We start from the raw sequence: 14001 nt of genomic DNA on the forward strand, positions 1-14001 counted from the left end.
GCATTTTCAAAAGCAAATCACAAAGATACTTTTAAGCATAGCTGATATTTAGTTTTAGTCTATTCTGTTAAGAGGCACCAGTCACATGACTGAGTAACACCATTCATTGGAAAGTTTGGGAACAAGGCAGCACAAATTAAGGAGTACTAAGAAAACTAGCTTTTTCCAGTTAAATTCATTTTTGCTGCAGCATCAGTACCAGCTCCAACTTCCATCCTTTCTTCTATAGTTTAGTGACAACCCCACCCTCACTGTTGTTACTGTGCTCCTGACTTCTCTCTATCCAAATTACCAACCTCTGACAGCTTCCCAGGAACCACACTACCTTCAACCAGAAAAGAAACAGAGCTAAGGATACCACAGGAATTAGTCTTTGCTCTAGCTTGCTTCTGCCTTTCGCAACAGAGAGCTATTGCAACAACACGCAGTTGTCTTACCCACCCTCACCATCATAAATCCAGGGACAGGACAGGATGCAGAGGCAAAGTGGGCTGCAGACCACACTCAACATTAGCACCCTCACCCATTCCTGCAGCCTTTGTGCCAAAGCAGACAAAACAGAGCCTCCACCCAGAGAATCTTATCCTTTAGTTTTAGACTTAAGTTTTGCTGCCCTTATCAACCCCACCTAGAGATAATTCAGTGACAAAAGCTGCTAAGCAAAGCATATAACAAAGGCAAATTTTGTTTATACCTCCTCCTTCCAAAAACATTAAAACTATGACTTTGCCCTCAACATTAACTTTTGGTTATAAAACCCCAGCTGTTTGGCACACTTTTGTATAATCATTCCTATGAGCCGTCACAGGGGTTTAAACGAAGCATTTCAGTGAAACTTCATTATTTGAAGGGGTGAGGGTGGGTATAGAAGGAAAGCAGGCTGCTACTACTACTACTGAAACAAAACAAGAAGTTAGTTTGTTTCCAGCTACTGCAAAATTCACTGTGAATTATTTCACTTGAACCTCTTGAAGTGCCTCAGGAAACATTCTTTTGCATTAAGCTTGCAATTACTCTACAAAGCTATACTATAAATTCTTCATCCCTTTACAGCTGTCCCTCTGCTTACAGCTATACTTAACTGAACTGTTGCCATCAGCTACCTGCATTTTACAGAGACTCAGGGCATACATATATATTATAAAAACAATTGTAATAACATCTGCATTTCCCTTCAACACTCTTCTTGATATCTGCAGTATCTACAACTTGCCAGTACTTCTCAGCCATAGGCTCATTCTTAAAATGTTTAAAAATTGTACTCTGCAATCTGTCAGTCATTAAGAGCTTTGCAGCTTAGCCAGAATTATGTCATAGGCATAAAGTATTTTCAGTAATAATTTCAGGGAGTTATTTCTGTGCATTATTATAATGGTAAGTATTGTTACCTTCATTCAGGAATACCAAACAAGTGCATGATTGAATTGGTAGAAAGGATAGCACCATTTTTTAAACTATGGTATCCATCCGGTTAAATCTAACCCCATTTGGTGCCCAGCCCCCCCCAAAAAAAAAATCGTCTACCATGTTCTTTCACTAAATTTTTCATTGCAGTGCACATCAAGTGTGCCCATTCCTAACCAAGCTAATTTTTAACAAACGGAATGAACAGCAATTCCCTACCTGGAAGAAGGATGTTCCCTCTTCGTCTACTAGGTACCACCTAGTAAGGCTACAACTGCCCATTACAATTTTGGTTTAATATGTGACTCCCCAGATGATATCCAAAATGAACTATTTCAAATATGTTGTTTAAGGAGAAGCCACCTAAAAAGCAAATGGAAATCAACAATAGACAATCTTTCTGTAGGATGTGTGAAGAAAGTTGAAGCAGCAGTCTGTTAATGTGGTAAGGAAAAGACAGAATACAGAACTGGGTACAGTGGCAGAAGCTTCCTAAATGAAGAACTGCTGCCAAAGGAATTATAACAAGTAATCAATCAAATCTTTCTGTTTGTTTTCATGCTATACACACAGTAGAGACTTAGTCTGAGAAATCACAATAACACTTTTCTGCTAATTAACATCAACTCCTTGAATGATCTATATGATACAATTAAGGCAAATAGTAACAATTTAAGTAATTTTCTTTCCTTGCCTAAGGTTACACTCTCTAGTGAAATACCAAGTCCTGAGAAATGAGATTCAAGATCCTTGACTCAAGATAGATACCTAGAGGTAAAGACCAATCTTGACAAGTTGCGGTACTGCCTTTGGGAATCCACTTCTCGAATCTCTGTACAGAGAAATCTGGTCTTGTAAAATATCTTCAGGAAACAGCTTTGACATGTTTGCGATGTTATTAACTCAATTTCAGATTCCATGCTAGACTAAAAAAAAACCCCTTCTTTATCTTCATGACAAAGTCTCCTTCAATACCTTGATTCTAAAAAGATACAAAACACTTCACATGTGGCAGACACAAGGAAACTGTGGAAGACTGCAGTTATTTCAAAAGTCCTTTTATTGGCAGCACTTCAGTTTGCCCTTGAGGAAAAAGAAATAATTTGTTTTGTTAAACCAATTCCTTTGCATTACAAAGAGTAGCTTCTATATGCATGGTAACCAAAGTTTTCACTCTTGGTAACTTCAGCTTTCCTTATTCCAGACTTAAAAAAGTTACACCCGAGATCAAACCACAGACCAACAGATATAATAAAACTAAGCTAAGAGCACCAACAATTTGTGTCAGGCATTTTACTCAACCAAATAGGTAGACAGGAAATTTACATGCCATAAAAACAGACCCCAATGTAGATAGCTTACATGAAGTTAAAAAGAATGTCAGTAGATAAGCTTCCATTTTTTGTTAAAATACTAACTTTAAATCTCCTTAAGTGTTAGAAGAAACTGGCTGGCTTTAAAAAAAATATTTCCAGAAAAAAACCCATCTTAACCAAAACCCAAATATGTAATTTAATTGCTTCATAAAATCAGTTCACAATCAAAAAAATTAGTAAAAATATTCCTTATACATTTCTCTTCCACTAAAAACATTAATTTCAATATTAAAGGGAATATCCTAGATTTTAATATGTAAGCTTTACTCATTTTAAAACAAGTTTTAAATGCAATAAAAGTTGCTTGAAGGCATAAGTTGGAAAAACATATGAAATTCCATTATTTGCTGCTCTCCATGTTCATTCCACAGAATGATGATAAAATAGATTTGTAGATGGAACGTTCCCATAAAATTTCAGAACTGCATTCTACTCAAATGACTTAGAAGAACAAGAAGTCAACATAATACTCAAACTGTATTAATGTAACACTTTAGCTACCTTATTAAGCATGCTTATGTAATCACTTTGAGTTTCTGAAAGAAACAAGCACTAAAGGTACTAAATTATTCTTGAAAACAAGAAGATAGTTGGACATTCACCCTTTTCCTCAGAATCTTTCCCATACAAGGACATCTACTCTTCCTCAATTGCCTCCCTTCGTAATTCCATTTTATTTATTTATTTTATTTATTTTAAAAATGTAAGTTATTTCAGCAGCATGGCCATCACTCTCACAGAAAATCTTCACTATGAGCAAGCATAATGATGCTCAGCTATTTTTTTCTTCCTTCTTGTGTAAATGGAGAAGACACTGCCACCTCAAATGGCAAAATTAGCAATACAGATCTGAGCACTGACGGAGGATTAAAGTTCACAACATTATGTTTGGTCCCAACAGAACTTTAAAAGATATTTACCCTTTAACTTTTCATTTGATAACCAAGAAAAGACTGTGTCCACAATTTCTGGAATGCCTGTGTGGGCAATGCCATTTGTAATTCTGGGGGTTGTTGCACTCAAACAATGGTTTATTGGAGATCTTCCAGATACAATTAGATTGCAGACCATCGGCTCCATCACAACAAGCCTGGACTCTCCTCAAATTTACACAGGATATTTACTCACAGGATACTTAACTAGGATGCAGAGGGAGTTACCAGAAGCACGACCATCATCTTGCCTTCTCCATCTATCCCCTACCCCCTCTTTTCCCAGTGCACTTGGGTAGGAAAAGGAGCCAAGGAGACCAAACAGTACCCATCCCCATAGAGCTCTCTGCCCTGCTGCAGAGACTGGGATTTATAATCAAAACTGTCTGGGACAGACTGCTGCTAGTGCTGCCTGCAATGCTGGCAGGCTGTTAAAGTTACAAAGAGAAAAATGTGCCAAAATATGTACTCTTGCTTGCCAAGCATATAATCCTGATGCATACTTCCTGATAGGAAAAGGATTTAATAAATATGAGACAATTTCCTTTTCCCTTTGCTTAGAAATGATCTTCTTTCCCACATGCTTAAGGCCAGAGAAGAAGAAACAACACGCATTTCACATTTAAAAGAAGCTCAGTTAATTCTCTGACTGGAATACTCAGGTTCATTTCACTGAGCATATTCTGTGTTTTCTTAATAACTCAGATGACAATCACCAGGACAAGTTTTGGAATCTAAGAGAGTCTCTGCCTCATGTCACTCATGAGACACTTCAAAGCACGTTGGAGGGCTGGATTTGTTGGTGGACGTGGTCTCAGTTGTTGCTGGGCTCACTCCACAGCCTGCTGTACTAGTAGCTTCTCTTCTGGGCAGAAACAGCAAGGGAACACCTGTGAAGGATTAGGGGGTTTACACTTGAATCATGGCATGCCCTTGCTTAAAATGAGGAGTAGGGAAGTTTGCTACAAACTTTTCAGTGAGAAAGTTTAATTAGAAACATGGAGATATATATATATATATATATATATATATATATATATATATATATATATGTAAGTTAAGAGACAGCTTCTGTTGCTTAAGAAGTCCAAAGTAGTGGAAAAGCAAATTTGTGGATCAGGGAATCAAATAACAGACAACAGTACAGGGCTGAGACTCTCAAGCTTACTTCATTACTGTAGCATGGCAAAGTTCAGTAATTTATTTAGTATACTGCTATGAATGATACTTGTAAAATACTAGATAAAGCAAGGCTAGAATTTCAAAAGACTCCTCATTAATAAAAAACTAAAGGTAGCTAACAATACATTCAATAGATCTGTTGCAAAAACAATATGAGGAGATACTGATAATACTGATACAACATTAAAAAACTGTGTCAAAAATAATCTTAATACACTTATGAAAATTCTTACTTTCGTAATAAGGATTTCAAAGAAGAAACAAGTTGTCATTTAGGTCTAATACAGTTGAGTTTCCAAGTACTGAAAGATACCCAGCAAATTACTTAAGTGTTACTAAGGTAACAATCACAACTGTATTTTCCCTAACTTGCAATATCCTTCTGCTAGTTAACATCTTTTCCTATTTGCAAAAAAGGAGGAAATAAGACCTTTCACTCATAACAAGCTGTCAGAGACTTCAGTTTCTAAATTATATTCAGCAGCATGAACATAAAAATTTAGAGAGAATATAGGAAAACAGTTGACATGGTTTTTGGAACAGAGGTTGCAAGCAAGATGAGTGCCTGCCTCCCAAGTAACAACAAATAAAACAGGTTGCACCAGGGGAGGTTTCGATTGGATAGAAGGGATAATATCTTCGCTCAAAGGATGGCCAGGCACTGAAACAGGCTGTCCAGGGACGTGGTTGTCACCATCTCTGGAAGTATTTAAAAGACTTGGAGATGTGGTGCTTGGGGACATGGTTTAGTGGTGCATTTGGCAGTGTTAACCTAACAGTTGGATTTAATAATCTGAAAGGTCTTTTCCAACCTGAACAACTGTAAGATCCAATGAACAACAGAGCTTATATAGCAGCAAAACTTTGCCTGACAGCAAAAGGCAGTCTACAAACATTCGCTTTTACCAGAAGTATTAAGCATTCTTTAAAGTAAAAAAGCAGGCAAAAGGGCTAAAGATTTTCAGAAAACTATTAACTTAATCAAACTGAGAAAAAGAAATATCAACCATCACCACATGTTAGGAACAGGTTGGAAAAGATTTTATTTAACTCCAACAAGAATGCTGTTTGAAACATTACAGTTGTTGGCCTAGTTTCCTACAGAAATAAGATCTATGCAAGCATACTGCCTGTTCATCTGTTTGTTATTCTTCTTTAGTAATGTTTAAGTTCAATGGTCAATTTGAACTAAATTTAGCAATGGTCCAGAGGTCTCAATAATACTTAATTTATACAGGACATGTAAAGCCAGTTTGGTAGGAAAGAAATCCCAATTAGTGAAGAGTGTCTAGTATAAACCCATAAGTAAACCTATTTTCTTTGCCTTACTAACTTTACTGTCAGCACCTACCAGCCACACAAAATAAATACTTATCTAGTGATCATTTGGATGGTTCTGCATCAAGAATACTCAGGGAATAATATAAGAAAACAAAGAAAAGAGATACTGACAGAACAAACATTTATAAGTGACAGGGAAAAAAGCTGATATTTTGTTATAAAGAAGAGCATGAAAAAGTCATGGAAGATCGTGCTTCCTAAGTTCTTCCACTGCAACTCAGTTTTAAATATGGAAAAATCTGATGGTTTCAGGTAAACCTGAAATGAATGCTGAGGATGATTACATCTCATATCATACATGACATAAGGTCAATAACATATTTGTTACCACTAGCTTTGAAAGGCTAGTATTCCAGTATTCACAGAATTATTTGGGTTGGAAGGGACCTAAAAGCTAGTTTCAAACCCCTGCCATGGGCAGGGATACCTCCCACTAGACCAGGCCACTCAGGGCCTCCTCCAACCTGACCCTGAACACTTCTAGGGATGGGGCATGCATAACATCCTTGGGCAACAGCCACCAGTTTCAGTGCCTCATCATACTCACAGTAAAAAGTTCTTCCTAACATCTGAGCTATGCCTGTCCTCTTTCAATTTAAAGACATTATTCCCATATTACTACTTCTAACTATTACTGCATATTGTATAGTGGAGCATAAGAGCATGAAAAGAGGAAAAATGAGAAAGAACATAAGTGGAACAATATTTCAAACACATGAAAAATTATTGTTACCTAAAAATTCTACTGATCATCTTTTGCTTTTACCACAGTATTGTCATTATTAAAAATCTTTTGAAATAAGTTAGCAGAAGAAAATCTAGCAATGTAAGATAATTTCAGTGGATATTAGATAGGTGGGATCTCTAAATCCAGTTTATTCCTCTTGCAGGACTTATGAATTTGCATTCTGGGTTTCTTCCATCTCCTCCCCATCCACCACCATTACATGTTCAGAAAGCAAACTATTTTGTGCTTTTAACCCAAAGAATCTGCAACTCAAACATGTCAATAGTTAGCTGACCATAAAAGCAGAGATAGAGCTGCAAAGCTGTGCCTGTTGCAGGTGTATGAACTAATAATGCAAAGAAGATGATGTAGATTGAAAAAATCAAGCTCTGTCTCGTGAACTGCTAGTTTGACAGTTTTGGTCAAATATTCATGCTGGTTTTGCAAGTATTCAAACGAGTCTGCTTACACTGGTTATGACTGTACCCTAACACAAAACTTCAGAGAGTCACCCTGAAATTGTGGCAGCAACAATTCCTCAGATTACAAATAACTCATAACATCCTGTAGTTACAGGACTACATCTTTATAGTCCTGTCACAGAGACAGAGAATTTGTGGCATTTACTGGCATAGTCACCTCTTAGGCCTCGAAGCAAAGAACACATCAGTTGTGCATGGAAACAGAAATATCATGCCCTAAATCAAATGATAACCTTTACTTACAGCTGGGTAATCTATCTACTTCCAATCTGCACACTAATAGACAGTTTTAAAATGCAGTGATGGCTTAGACAAAAATACCTTCAGATGTAAACAATATATAAAGCACTTTGGTGTCATCCAGGGAACTGACTACACCAAATTCCATATATATTCTTTTGAAGAACATACCAAGTTCAGTAAGCTATGCTAGAAGTATCTAACACAAAATACATCAGACAAGTTTGGTTGCCAGCTTTGTAGAACTTAGGCTGCTTAATTTTCTTAACTTGGTAGAAAATAAAAATATAAATCAAGTTATGGTATTTTTCAGACTCTGTGGGGAACAGAAAAAAGCCAAGGGTCTTTGACATCTTATTACGGGAATTTGCCAGATCTGATTTAGAATTCTCAATGGTATCTCAAACTCTTCTGAAAGGTCAGGAGACACCTCACACTTAACAACACTCTGGTCTCCTGAGCTCATGTAAGCTACAGAGCAAACAGAGATAATGCAGACCACCAAAAAGAAAATAATTATAAATCATTCAGAAATCTCTTAATGCATCCATCTCTACATTTTGAGCATAAAAGAATAATGATTTTCTTCACATTCAATTCCTCTCAAAAAGTTATTTTCCAGATGCCTATCTACTGCTTTATTTCAGCATCCTGCCTTGTGTGAACTGCTAGTAATGACTCTAGAAAATCACTATAACTAACCATTTTGATGCAAGAACTTATTTAACTGAGAGGTCAGTTTAAAAACATGGTATTACTGTAGGCAATGACAGTATCATAATCAGAATAGATTAATTCCTCTAATTAAATAACGTCTAAGAAAAACAGGAGTATTAAGTCAACATCAACAACAATCAGTGAAGATGCTTTAGAAATATTTTAGCTTTACAGACCAAGTTAAATGTTTAAGTCAAAATGTCACAATATTAAGAGGAAATAAAAATTATTTGCAGGAAACAAATCAATATTTTACTGATCACACATTGCTACACTGCCTCAAATGTTTTGCGAGCAGAAACCTGCAGCAATGCTGCTCTACTTCAGACTGCAAGTCTGATTACTTCTCACTTTCTCTACTTGATGCTATTCAGTAACTAGCTCTGAGTCAGACCTTTAAGTATCACCACTTGCACTAGGAAGCTCAAAAAACAGCCACAAAGCCCCACCAGCTCTGAGAGAAAAAGACTACAGGCATTAACCCATTAGGCCAAATAAATACAACTTATCCTACCAGGGTACAAAAGGCTGCAGAACAAAAAACATAGGTGACCCAAGAGGAAAAAAAAGACTACTTTAGATTCCTCCTTTTCTCATAGTTCTCACCACAAGAGTTAAGCCCTCTTTAGCAATCAGAAATGGAAAGTTAGTAGAAGTCAAAGCCCAGGATCCCTGTAACTATGCACTACATGCAGTGACTTTTCCCCTGTTACCACTTCTCCCTGTGTAACAGCAAGCTAAGAGTCTGAAGAATTTGATCTTTCTGTTCAGTTCTTCAAAATTTCCATGCTAAAATTTGCAAGTGTGTTTTGAAGAAGAGCAGCAATACAACAAAGCGTAAAAATAATTCCAAACAATAACTACAAACAAATCAGTGGAAAAAACTTTAAATCTGAATACAGTAGTACACTCTCCTGGCTGAAAAGCACTGAATTACTCGTAAAATTCCTGCAGACTATTCAAGTCCTTTGCAGAATGACCAGCCTTCAGGGTATCAGCAAAGACAGTTCTGTCATGTGAATTGATGCATACTATTGATAAGTAAGTGTAGGCTATGGCAGACTTTTCAAGTACAAAGACAGGTCAGAAAACTGGAAGTTTTTCATGCAAAGAAAGATACACCTTAATAGCCTACCAGGCATCTCCTTTAGTCCAGGGGGGGTGAAAGAAGCAACAGCCGTTTTCAGAAGCAAAGGTCAGAAGCGCTGGCTGAATATGGGAGCACGTTAGACTTAGCTTGATTTCACATAAGTCTTTATGTTACAATCATGTTGATGTAAGGCCTGTCTTACATTATCTCATTGTAGCAATAGTTATGTTGCCTATTTTTAATGAAAGAATTCTGAGGTGACTGTTCATTTCCAGCTAAAGCCCTGAATGTGATCACTTCCACATAAAGCAACAAGAAGACTTCCATACTAAAATAGTGTTGCATTTTAAAAATACAGCTGTGGATCAAGTAACATTTTATTGCTCACATCAGAGACAAAATGTTTTGCATAACTTCACAGCATGTAACCATCAGACCACTCTCAACTCACTACAAATGTTTCTTTAGCGATGACTAGCAGAGCAAAAGCCATCTTCAATTCTTCAGCAGCACAGAACTTTGTAAACAACAGCAGTGTTTACTTTAATTCAAGGGGAAAGCAAAAAAGAACAGAAAAAAATCAAGTGGGGAGAAGAGGTTACAAAGGGCTTGTTTGGAGCTGAAAGGATGAAGGGGAGAAAATACAGTGAACCAGACATTTAGAGTGTAAAAACCATGCAACAGTACATCCGATGAAAACGAAAACCCAACTTCTGTCGTCTAACACAACCCCCATACAGACTAGAGATACTCAGCCTCCTAAGTGCATTCTTCTTTTTAATAGTTCCACAATAGGAGCAAATAGTTCAAAAGCATGATCCATGGACACAGAGCTGCCCACTGACATCACTACTTCAATTAGCTCAAAATTAGTACTGAAGAAAAAAGAATTACTGTCTAGTTAGTGACTGAATTTGCTGTTCAAATGTTTGCACATATAAGATAGACATGATCAAAGGTACAAAAGCCACACTCAAAGCTCTCCAAACCAGACAAAGAAATAATGAATCATAGTCAGAAACATCCCAAGTATCCCCAGTTCCAATTCACTCCTACGCAGTGGTACATTTTCCCTCTATGCTATCACAATTTACATATGATTTCAGACTAATAATGCTCTGCAAACATATGTTAAAGAAAAAATTCTGTAATTTTACTTTATGTTACTGAAAAATTGAAATAATTGTAACTTTAGGCTTGCAAAAAATCTAACAGCAGAACTGTTTTTTATAAAAAAGTGCTAATACCCTAGTAATAGCAAACAACTAGGAAAATGGTACAGGTGGAATTCCCATTATAGCAGAATCTTGCTGTTCTAATAAGAATATTTAAAATTCATGAAGCTTTGCTTTGACAGATGACAAATTTGCTATTCTATGATTTTGTTTCTCTTTAGTTTTATTAAAGACACATACACTGCAAAAACTTTCCAACTTTGTTTCTGGATTAAAACCAAGCTAACTGTTCTGTCATGAAAGAGAGCCTTGGCAACACCCAAAAACCTCAGTAAGAAAATTTCCATACAGCTTTTCAAGTATCTGTTAGGTACTTGAACTTTACCTAAAATAATATGATACCTGAAGCATCTGACAAAGTAGTTTTTAAGGGTAAAACAGCAAGATGGACATTGTCAGATTCCAGTGGATGTGGTCAACAAAGCAATAGCCATGTCCCCACCAAGCAGCAAGAAGGAAACACAAGCTTTCCTAGGCACTGTGGGTTTTTGGAGGATGCATATTCCAGATTACAGTCAGATCGTAAATCCCCTCAATTAAGTGACTCAGAAAAAGAATGATTCCAAGTGGGGTCCTGAACAACAAGAACCTTTTGAACAAATTAAACAGGAGATTGTTCATGCAGTAGCCTTTAGGTCAGTCAGAAAAGGACAAGATGTGGAAAATGTGCTTTACACTGCAGCCAGAAAAAAGATTCTTTCTGAAGTTTCTGGCAAAAGACACCCAGGGAGACTCAAAGACAAGCCTGTGATTTCTGCAGTCAGGGATGCAAAGGATCCCAGGCCTGTTACACGTCAACTGCTGGTATACCAGCAGCGTATGAAGGAGCTTGAGCTTCTCAGAAGGGGTTGGCACTGAATCACATCTGCTTCTGGCACCCCAGCTGCCAATACTGGGCTGGATGTTCAAAGGGAAATTCCCAGTCCCACATCATGTCACTTACACCACATGGAGTAGGCAGGTTGTGTTGATGACACAGCAAGCCCAAATAGGAAACCCCAATCACTGAGGAATCTTGGAAGTCAGCAAGAACTGGCATGAAGGTAAAAATTTCAGACTACCATCATCAAAGGAGAAGGTACCACATGTTGAAGAGGCCCTATCATATAATCAACCACAACAAAATGAAAAGCAATACACTCTTTACTGACAGTTCCTGCCACACACTCTGAAAATGGAAAGCTGCCAAATGAAATCCTACACAATGAGCTGGTAGAAGCTATTGAGGGACAAGGTGGATCAAGCCAGAGAGCAGACCTGAAAGCCACCCAGCAGGCTTTAGATAATGCTGAAAGAAATAGCCAGTGCTCTATCTCTACACTGACTCATGGATGGCAGCAAATGATGGAAAAAGGTCAACTGGCAGCAGAGAGGGAAACCCATCTGGGCTGCTGAAATGTGGCAAGACATCACTGCCTAAGCGAAGAAGTTGGCCACATACCCAAGAGCTGGGCTACCAAACAGCACTGCAACAATGGACAGGCAGATGAAACTGCCAAGATTGAAGTGTCTCAGGTGGATATGGACTGGCAACATAAAAGTGAGTAATTTCTGGCTTGGTGGGCCCATCATGCCTTACATCATCAGGGAAACAATGCAACACACAGGTGGGCTTGTGACTGAGGGGTGGACTTAACCATGGACACTATGTCCCAAGTTATCCATAACTGTGAAACATGGGCTGTGATCAAGCAGGCCAAGCAGGAAAGGCCTCTATGCTGTGGTGACTATGGCTGAAATAGAAATATGGGGAGGCCCTGCATATCACAGCATCACACTGCTGAAAATCCACCAAGGCAAGCACTACATGCTTACAATGGTGGAAACAACCCCTGAAGGACTGGATTAATACCCTGTGCCTGATGCTACTGCCCAAAACACCATCTTGGGCCTTGTCCTGTGGCAACATGGCACCCCTGAGAACTGAGCTGGACAACAGGACTCATTTCGGAGCTACTCTCACAGACACCTGGGCCAGAGAGCACAGGACTGAGTGGGTGTACCCTATTCCCAATCATGTGCCAGCCTCTGGGAAAATTAAACAGAACAATGGACTCTTGGAAACCACACTAAAAGCAGTGGGCAATGGGGCCTTCAAACACCGGAATCACACTTAGCAAAAGCTGCCTGTTTTAGTTAACTCCAGAGGCTGCAGCAATCAAACTGGTCCTGCACAATCAAAATTCCCACCTACCGTAGAAGGGGATGAAGTCTCCGTGGTGCATTTGAGGAATATCAGTTCAGACTGGTCCTGCCTAAAGCAAAGGCAAACCTGCCTGTGTGACTGTTTTTGCTCCAGCAGCTGCTGGGTAATGCAGAGGGATGGGGAAACACAATGTGTACCTCAAAGGGGTTTGATTTTTGGATGAGAACACCCTGTAATGTTGACTTTTATAACACTCCCATAACTACCATGGGCAATGAATATGGTCTGCTCCAGATACATGAGGCTCCTGATGTAGCTTACAACCACCTGGCAGCACTCCTGCCCTGGAAAACATCTAGGATGTACAGCCCAAAGTCATGGACACAACTCACTGGACATCTTGGAGGGACAGCCATTGACTATTGAAATCATACCTATGCTTATATGTATATATATGTACATATATAGCTAGTAGGTGTAGGATTTGTGCACTATATGAATGATATAGACTAAGGAGAGGATAATGGTTCAGTTCAAGCAAGGACAGGGTTAATTTTTTGCAGTAGCCAAGAGGGGGCCTGGCCAGGAGTCAAAGATTATTCTATATCACCTCACATCATTTTCTGGGGACAGGGGAAGGAGTCCCTTCTGCATCGTGGAGGGTGGTAGTGCAGTCAGGCATTCACCAGGCCCTGCGTGGGGAGCACTCACATGTGAATTCACCTCCCTCGTACACTCTGTTATTAATATTCTTGCTCTTACTGCTCCTTTTCTTATTTCATTGCCATTTCCAGTAAATTGCTCTTACCTCAAACCCACAACCTCTACCTTTTGTACTTCTAATTCCCCTCTCTATCCAACCAAAGGGGAAAAGGGGCAGGGGGAAGTAAGTGAGCAGCACATGGTTTGGAGTTTTCTAATGGGAACACTAAATTGGGGAATTTCCTCCTTAAACCTTCTTTAGGATGCCTCACAGCTATACCAGAGTCTGCCCACAACCACATGTAGTGCCAATAACTGGAGCTAAGTGACTGGTTACAACAAATTGGTGGGAGGCATAACCTGAAACCAGTCAGCAGAAGCTGCTCTTCTCTAAAAGAAATTAAAAATTCCATTCCCATAAAAAAAA

General features: G+C 38.5%; 1 protein-coding gene and 1 long non-coding RNA gene across 26 annotated transcripts in view; both read right to left on the reverse strand.

Annotated features, from left to right (window-relative positions):
- The window catches only part of EPB41L2 (erythrocyte membrane protein band 4.1 like 2), a 132539-nt gene that overhangs the window by 82425 nt on the left and 36113 nt on the right, over positions 1 to 14001 (reverse strand). Inside the window, exon 1 of one of the 25 annotated variants that reach the window (XM_064413170.1) lies at positions 1624 to 1759. The exons of the other annotated variants lie outside the window; for them this stretch is intronic. The gene's annotated coding sequence lies outside the window, so the exon portion shown is untranslated. Of the gene's footprint in view, positions 1 to 1623; positions 1760 to 14001 lie in introns of those variants that run through there. 25 annotated transcript variants of the gene reach the window in all.
- Positions 2477 to 12642, reverse strand: LOC135296626 (uncharacterized). The gene is made up of 3 exons (XR_010358669.1): positions 12579 to 12642; positions 9537 to 9610; positions 2477 to 4602 (listed from the first exon to the last, which is right to left on the reverse strand). It is a non-coding gene; the product is annotated as an uncharacterized LOC135296626 (long non-coding RNA).

This window comes from Passer domesticus, chromosome 3 (genome assembly GCF_036417665.1).
Source record: "Passer domesticus isolate bPasDom1 chromosome 3, bPasDom1.hap1, whole genome shotgun sequence".
Classification (NCBI taxonomy): domain Eukaryota; kingdom Metazoa; phylum Chordata; class Aves; order Passeriformes; family Passeridae; genus Passer; species Passer domesticus.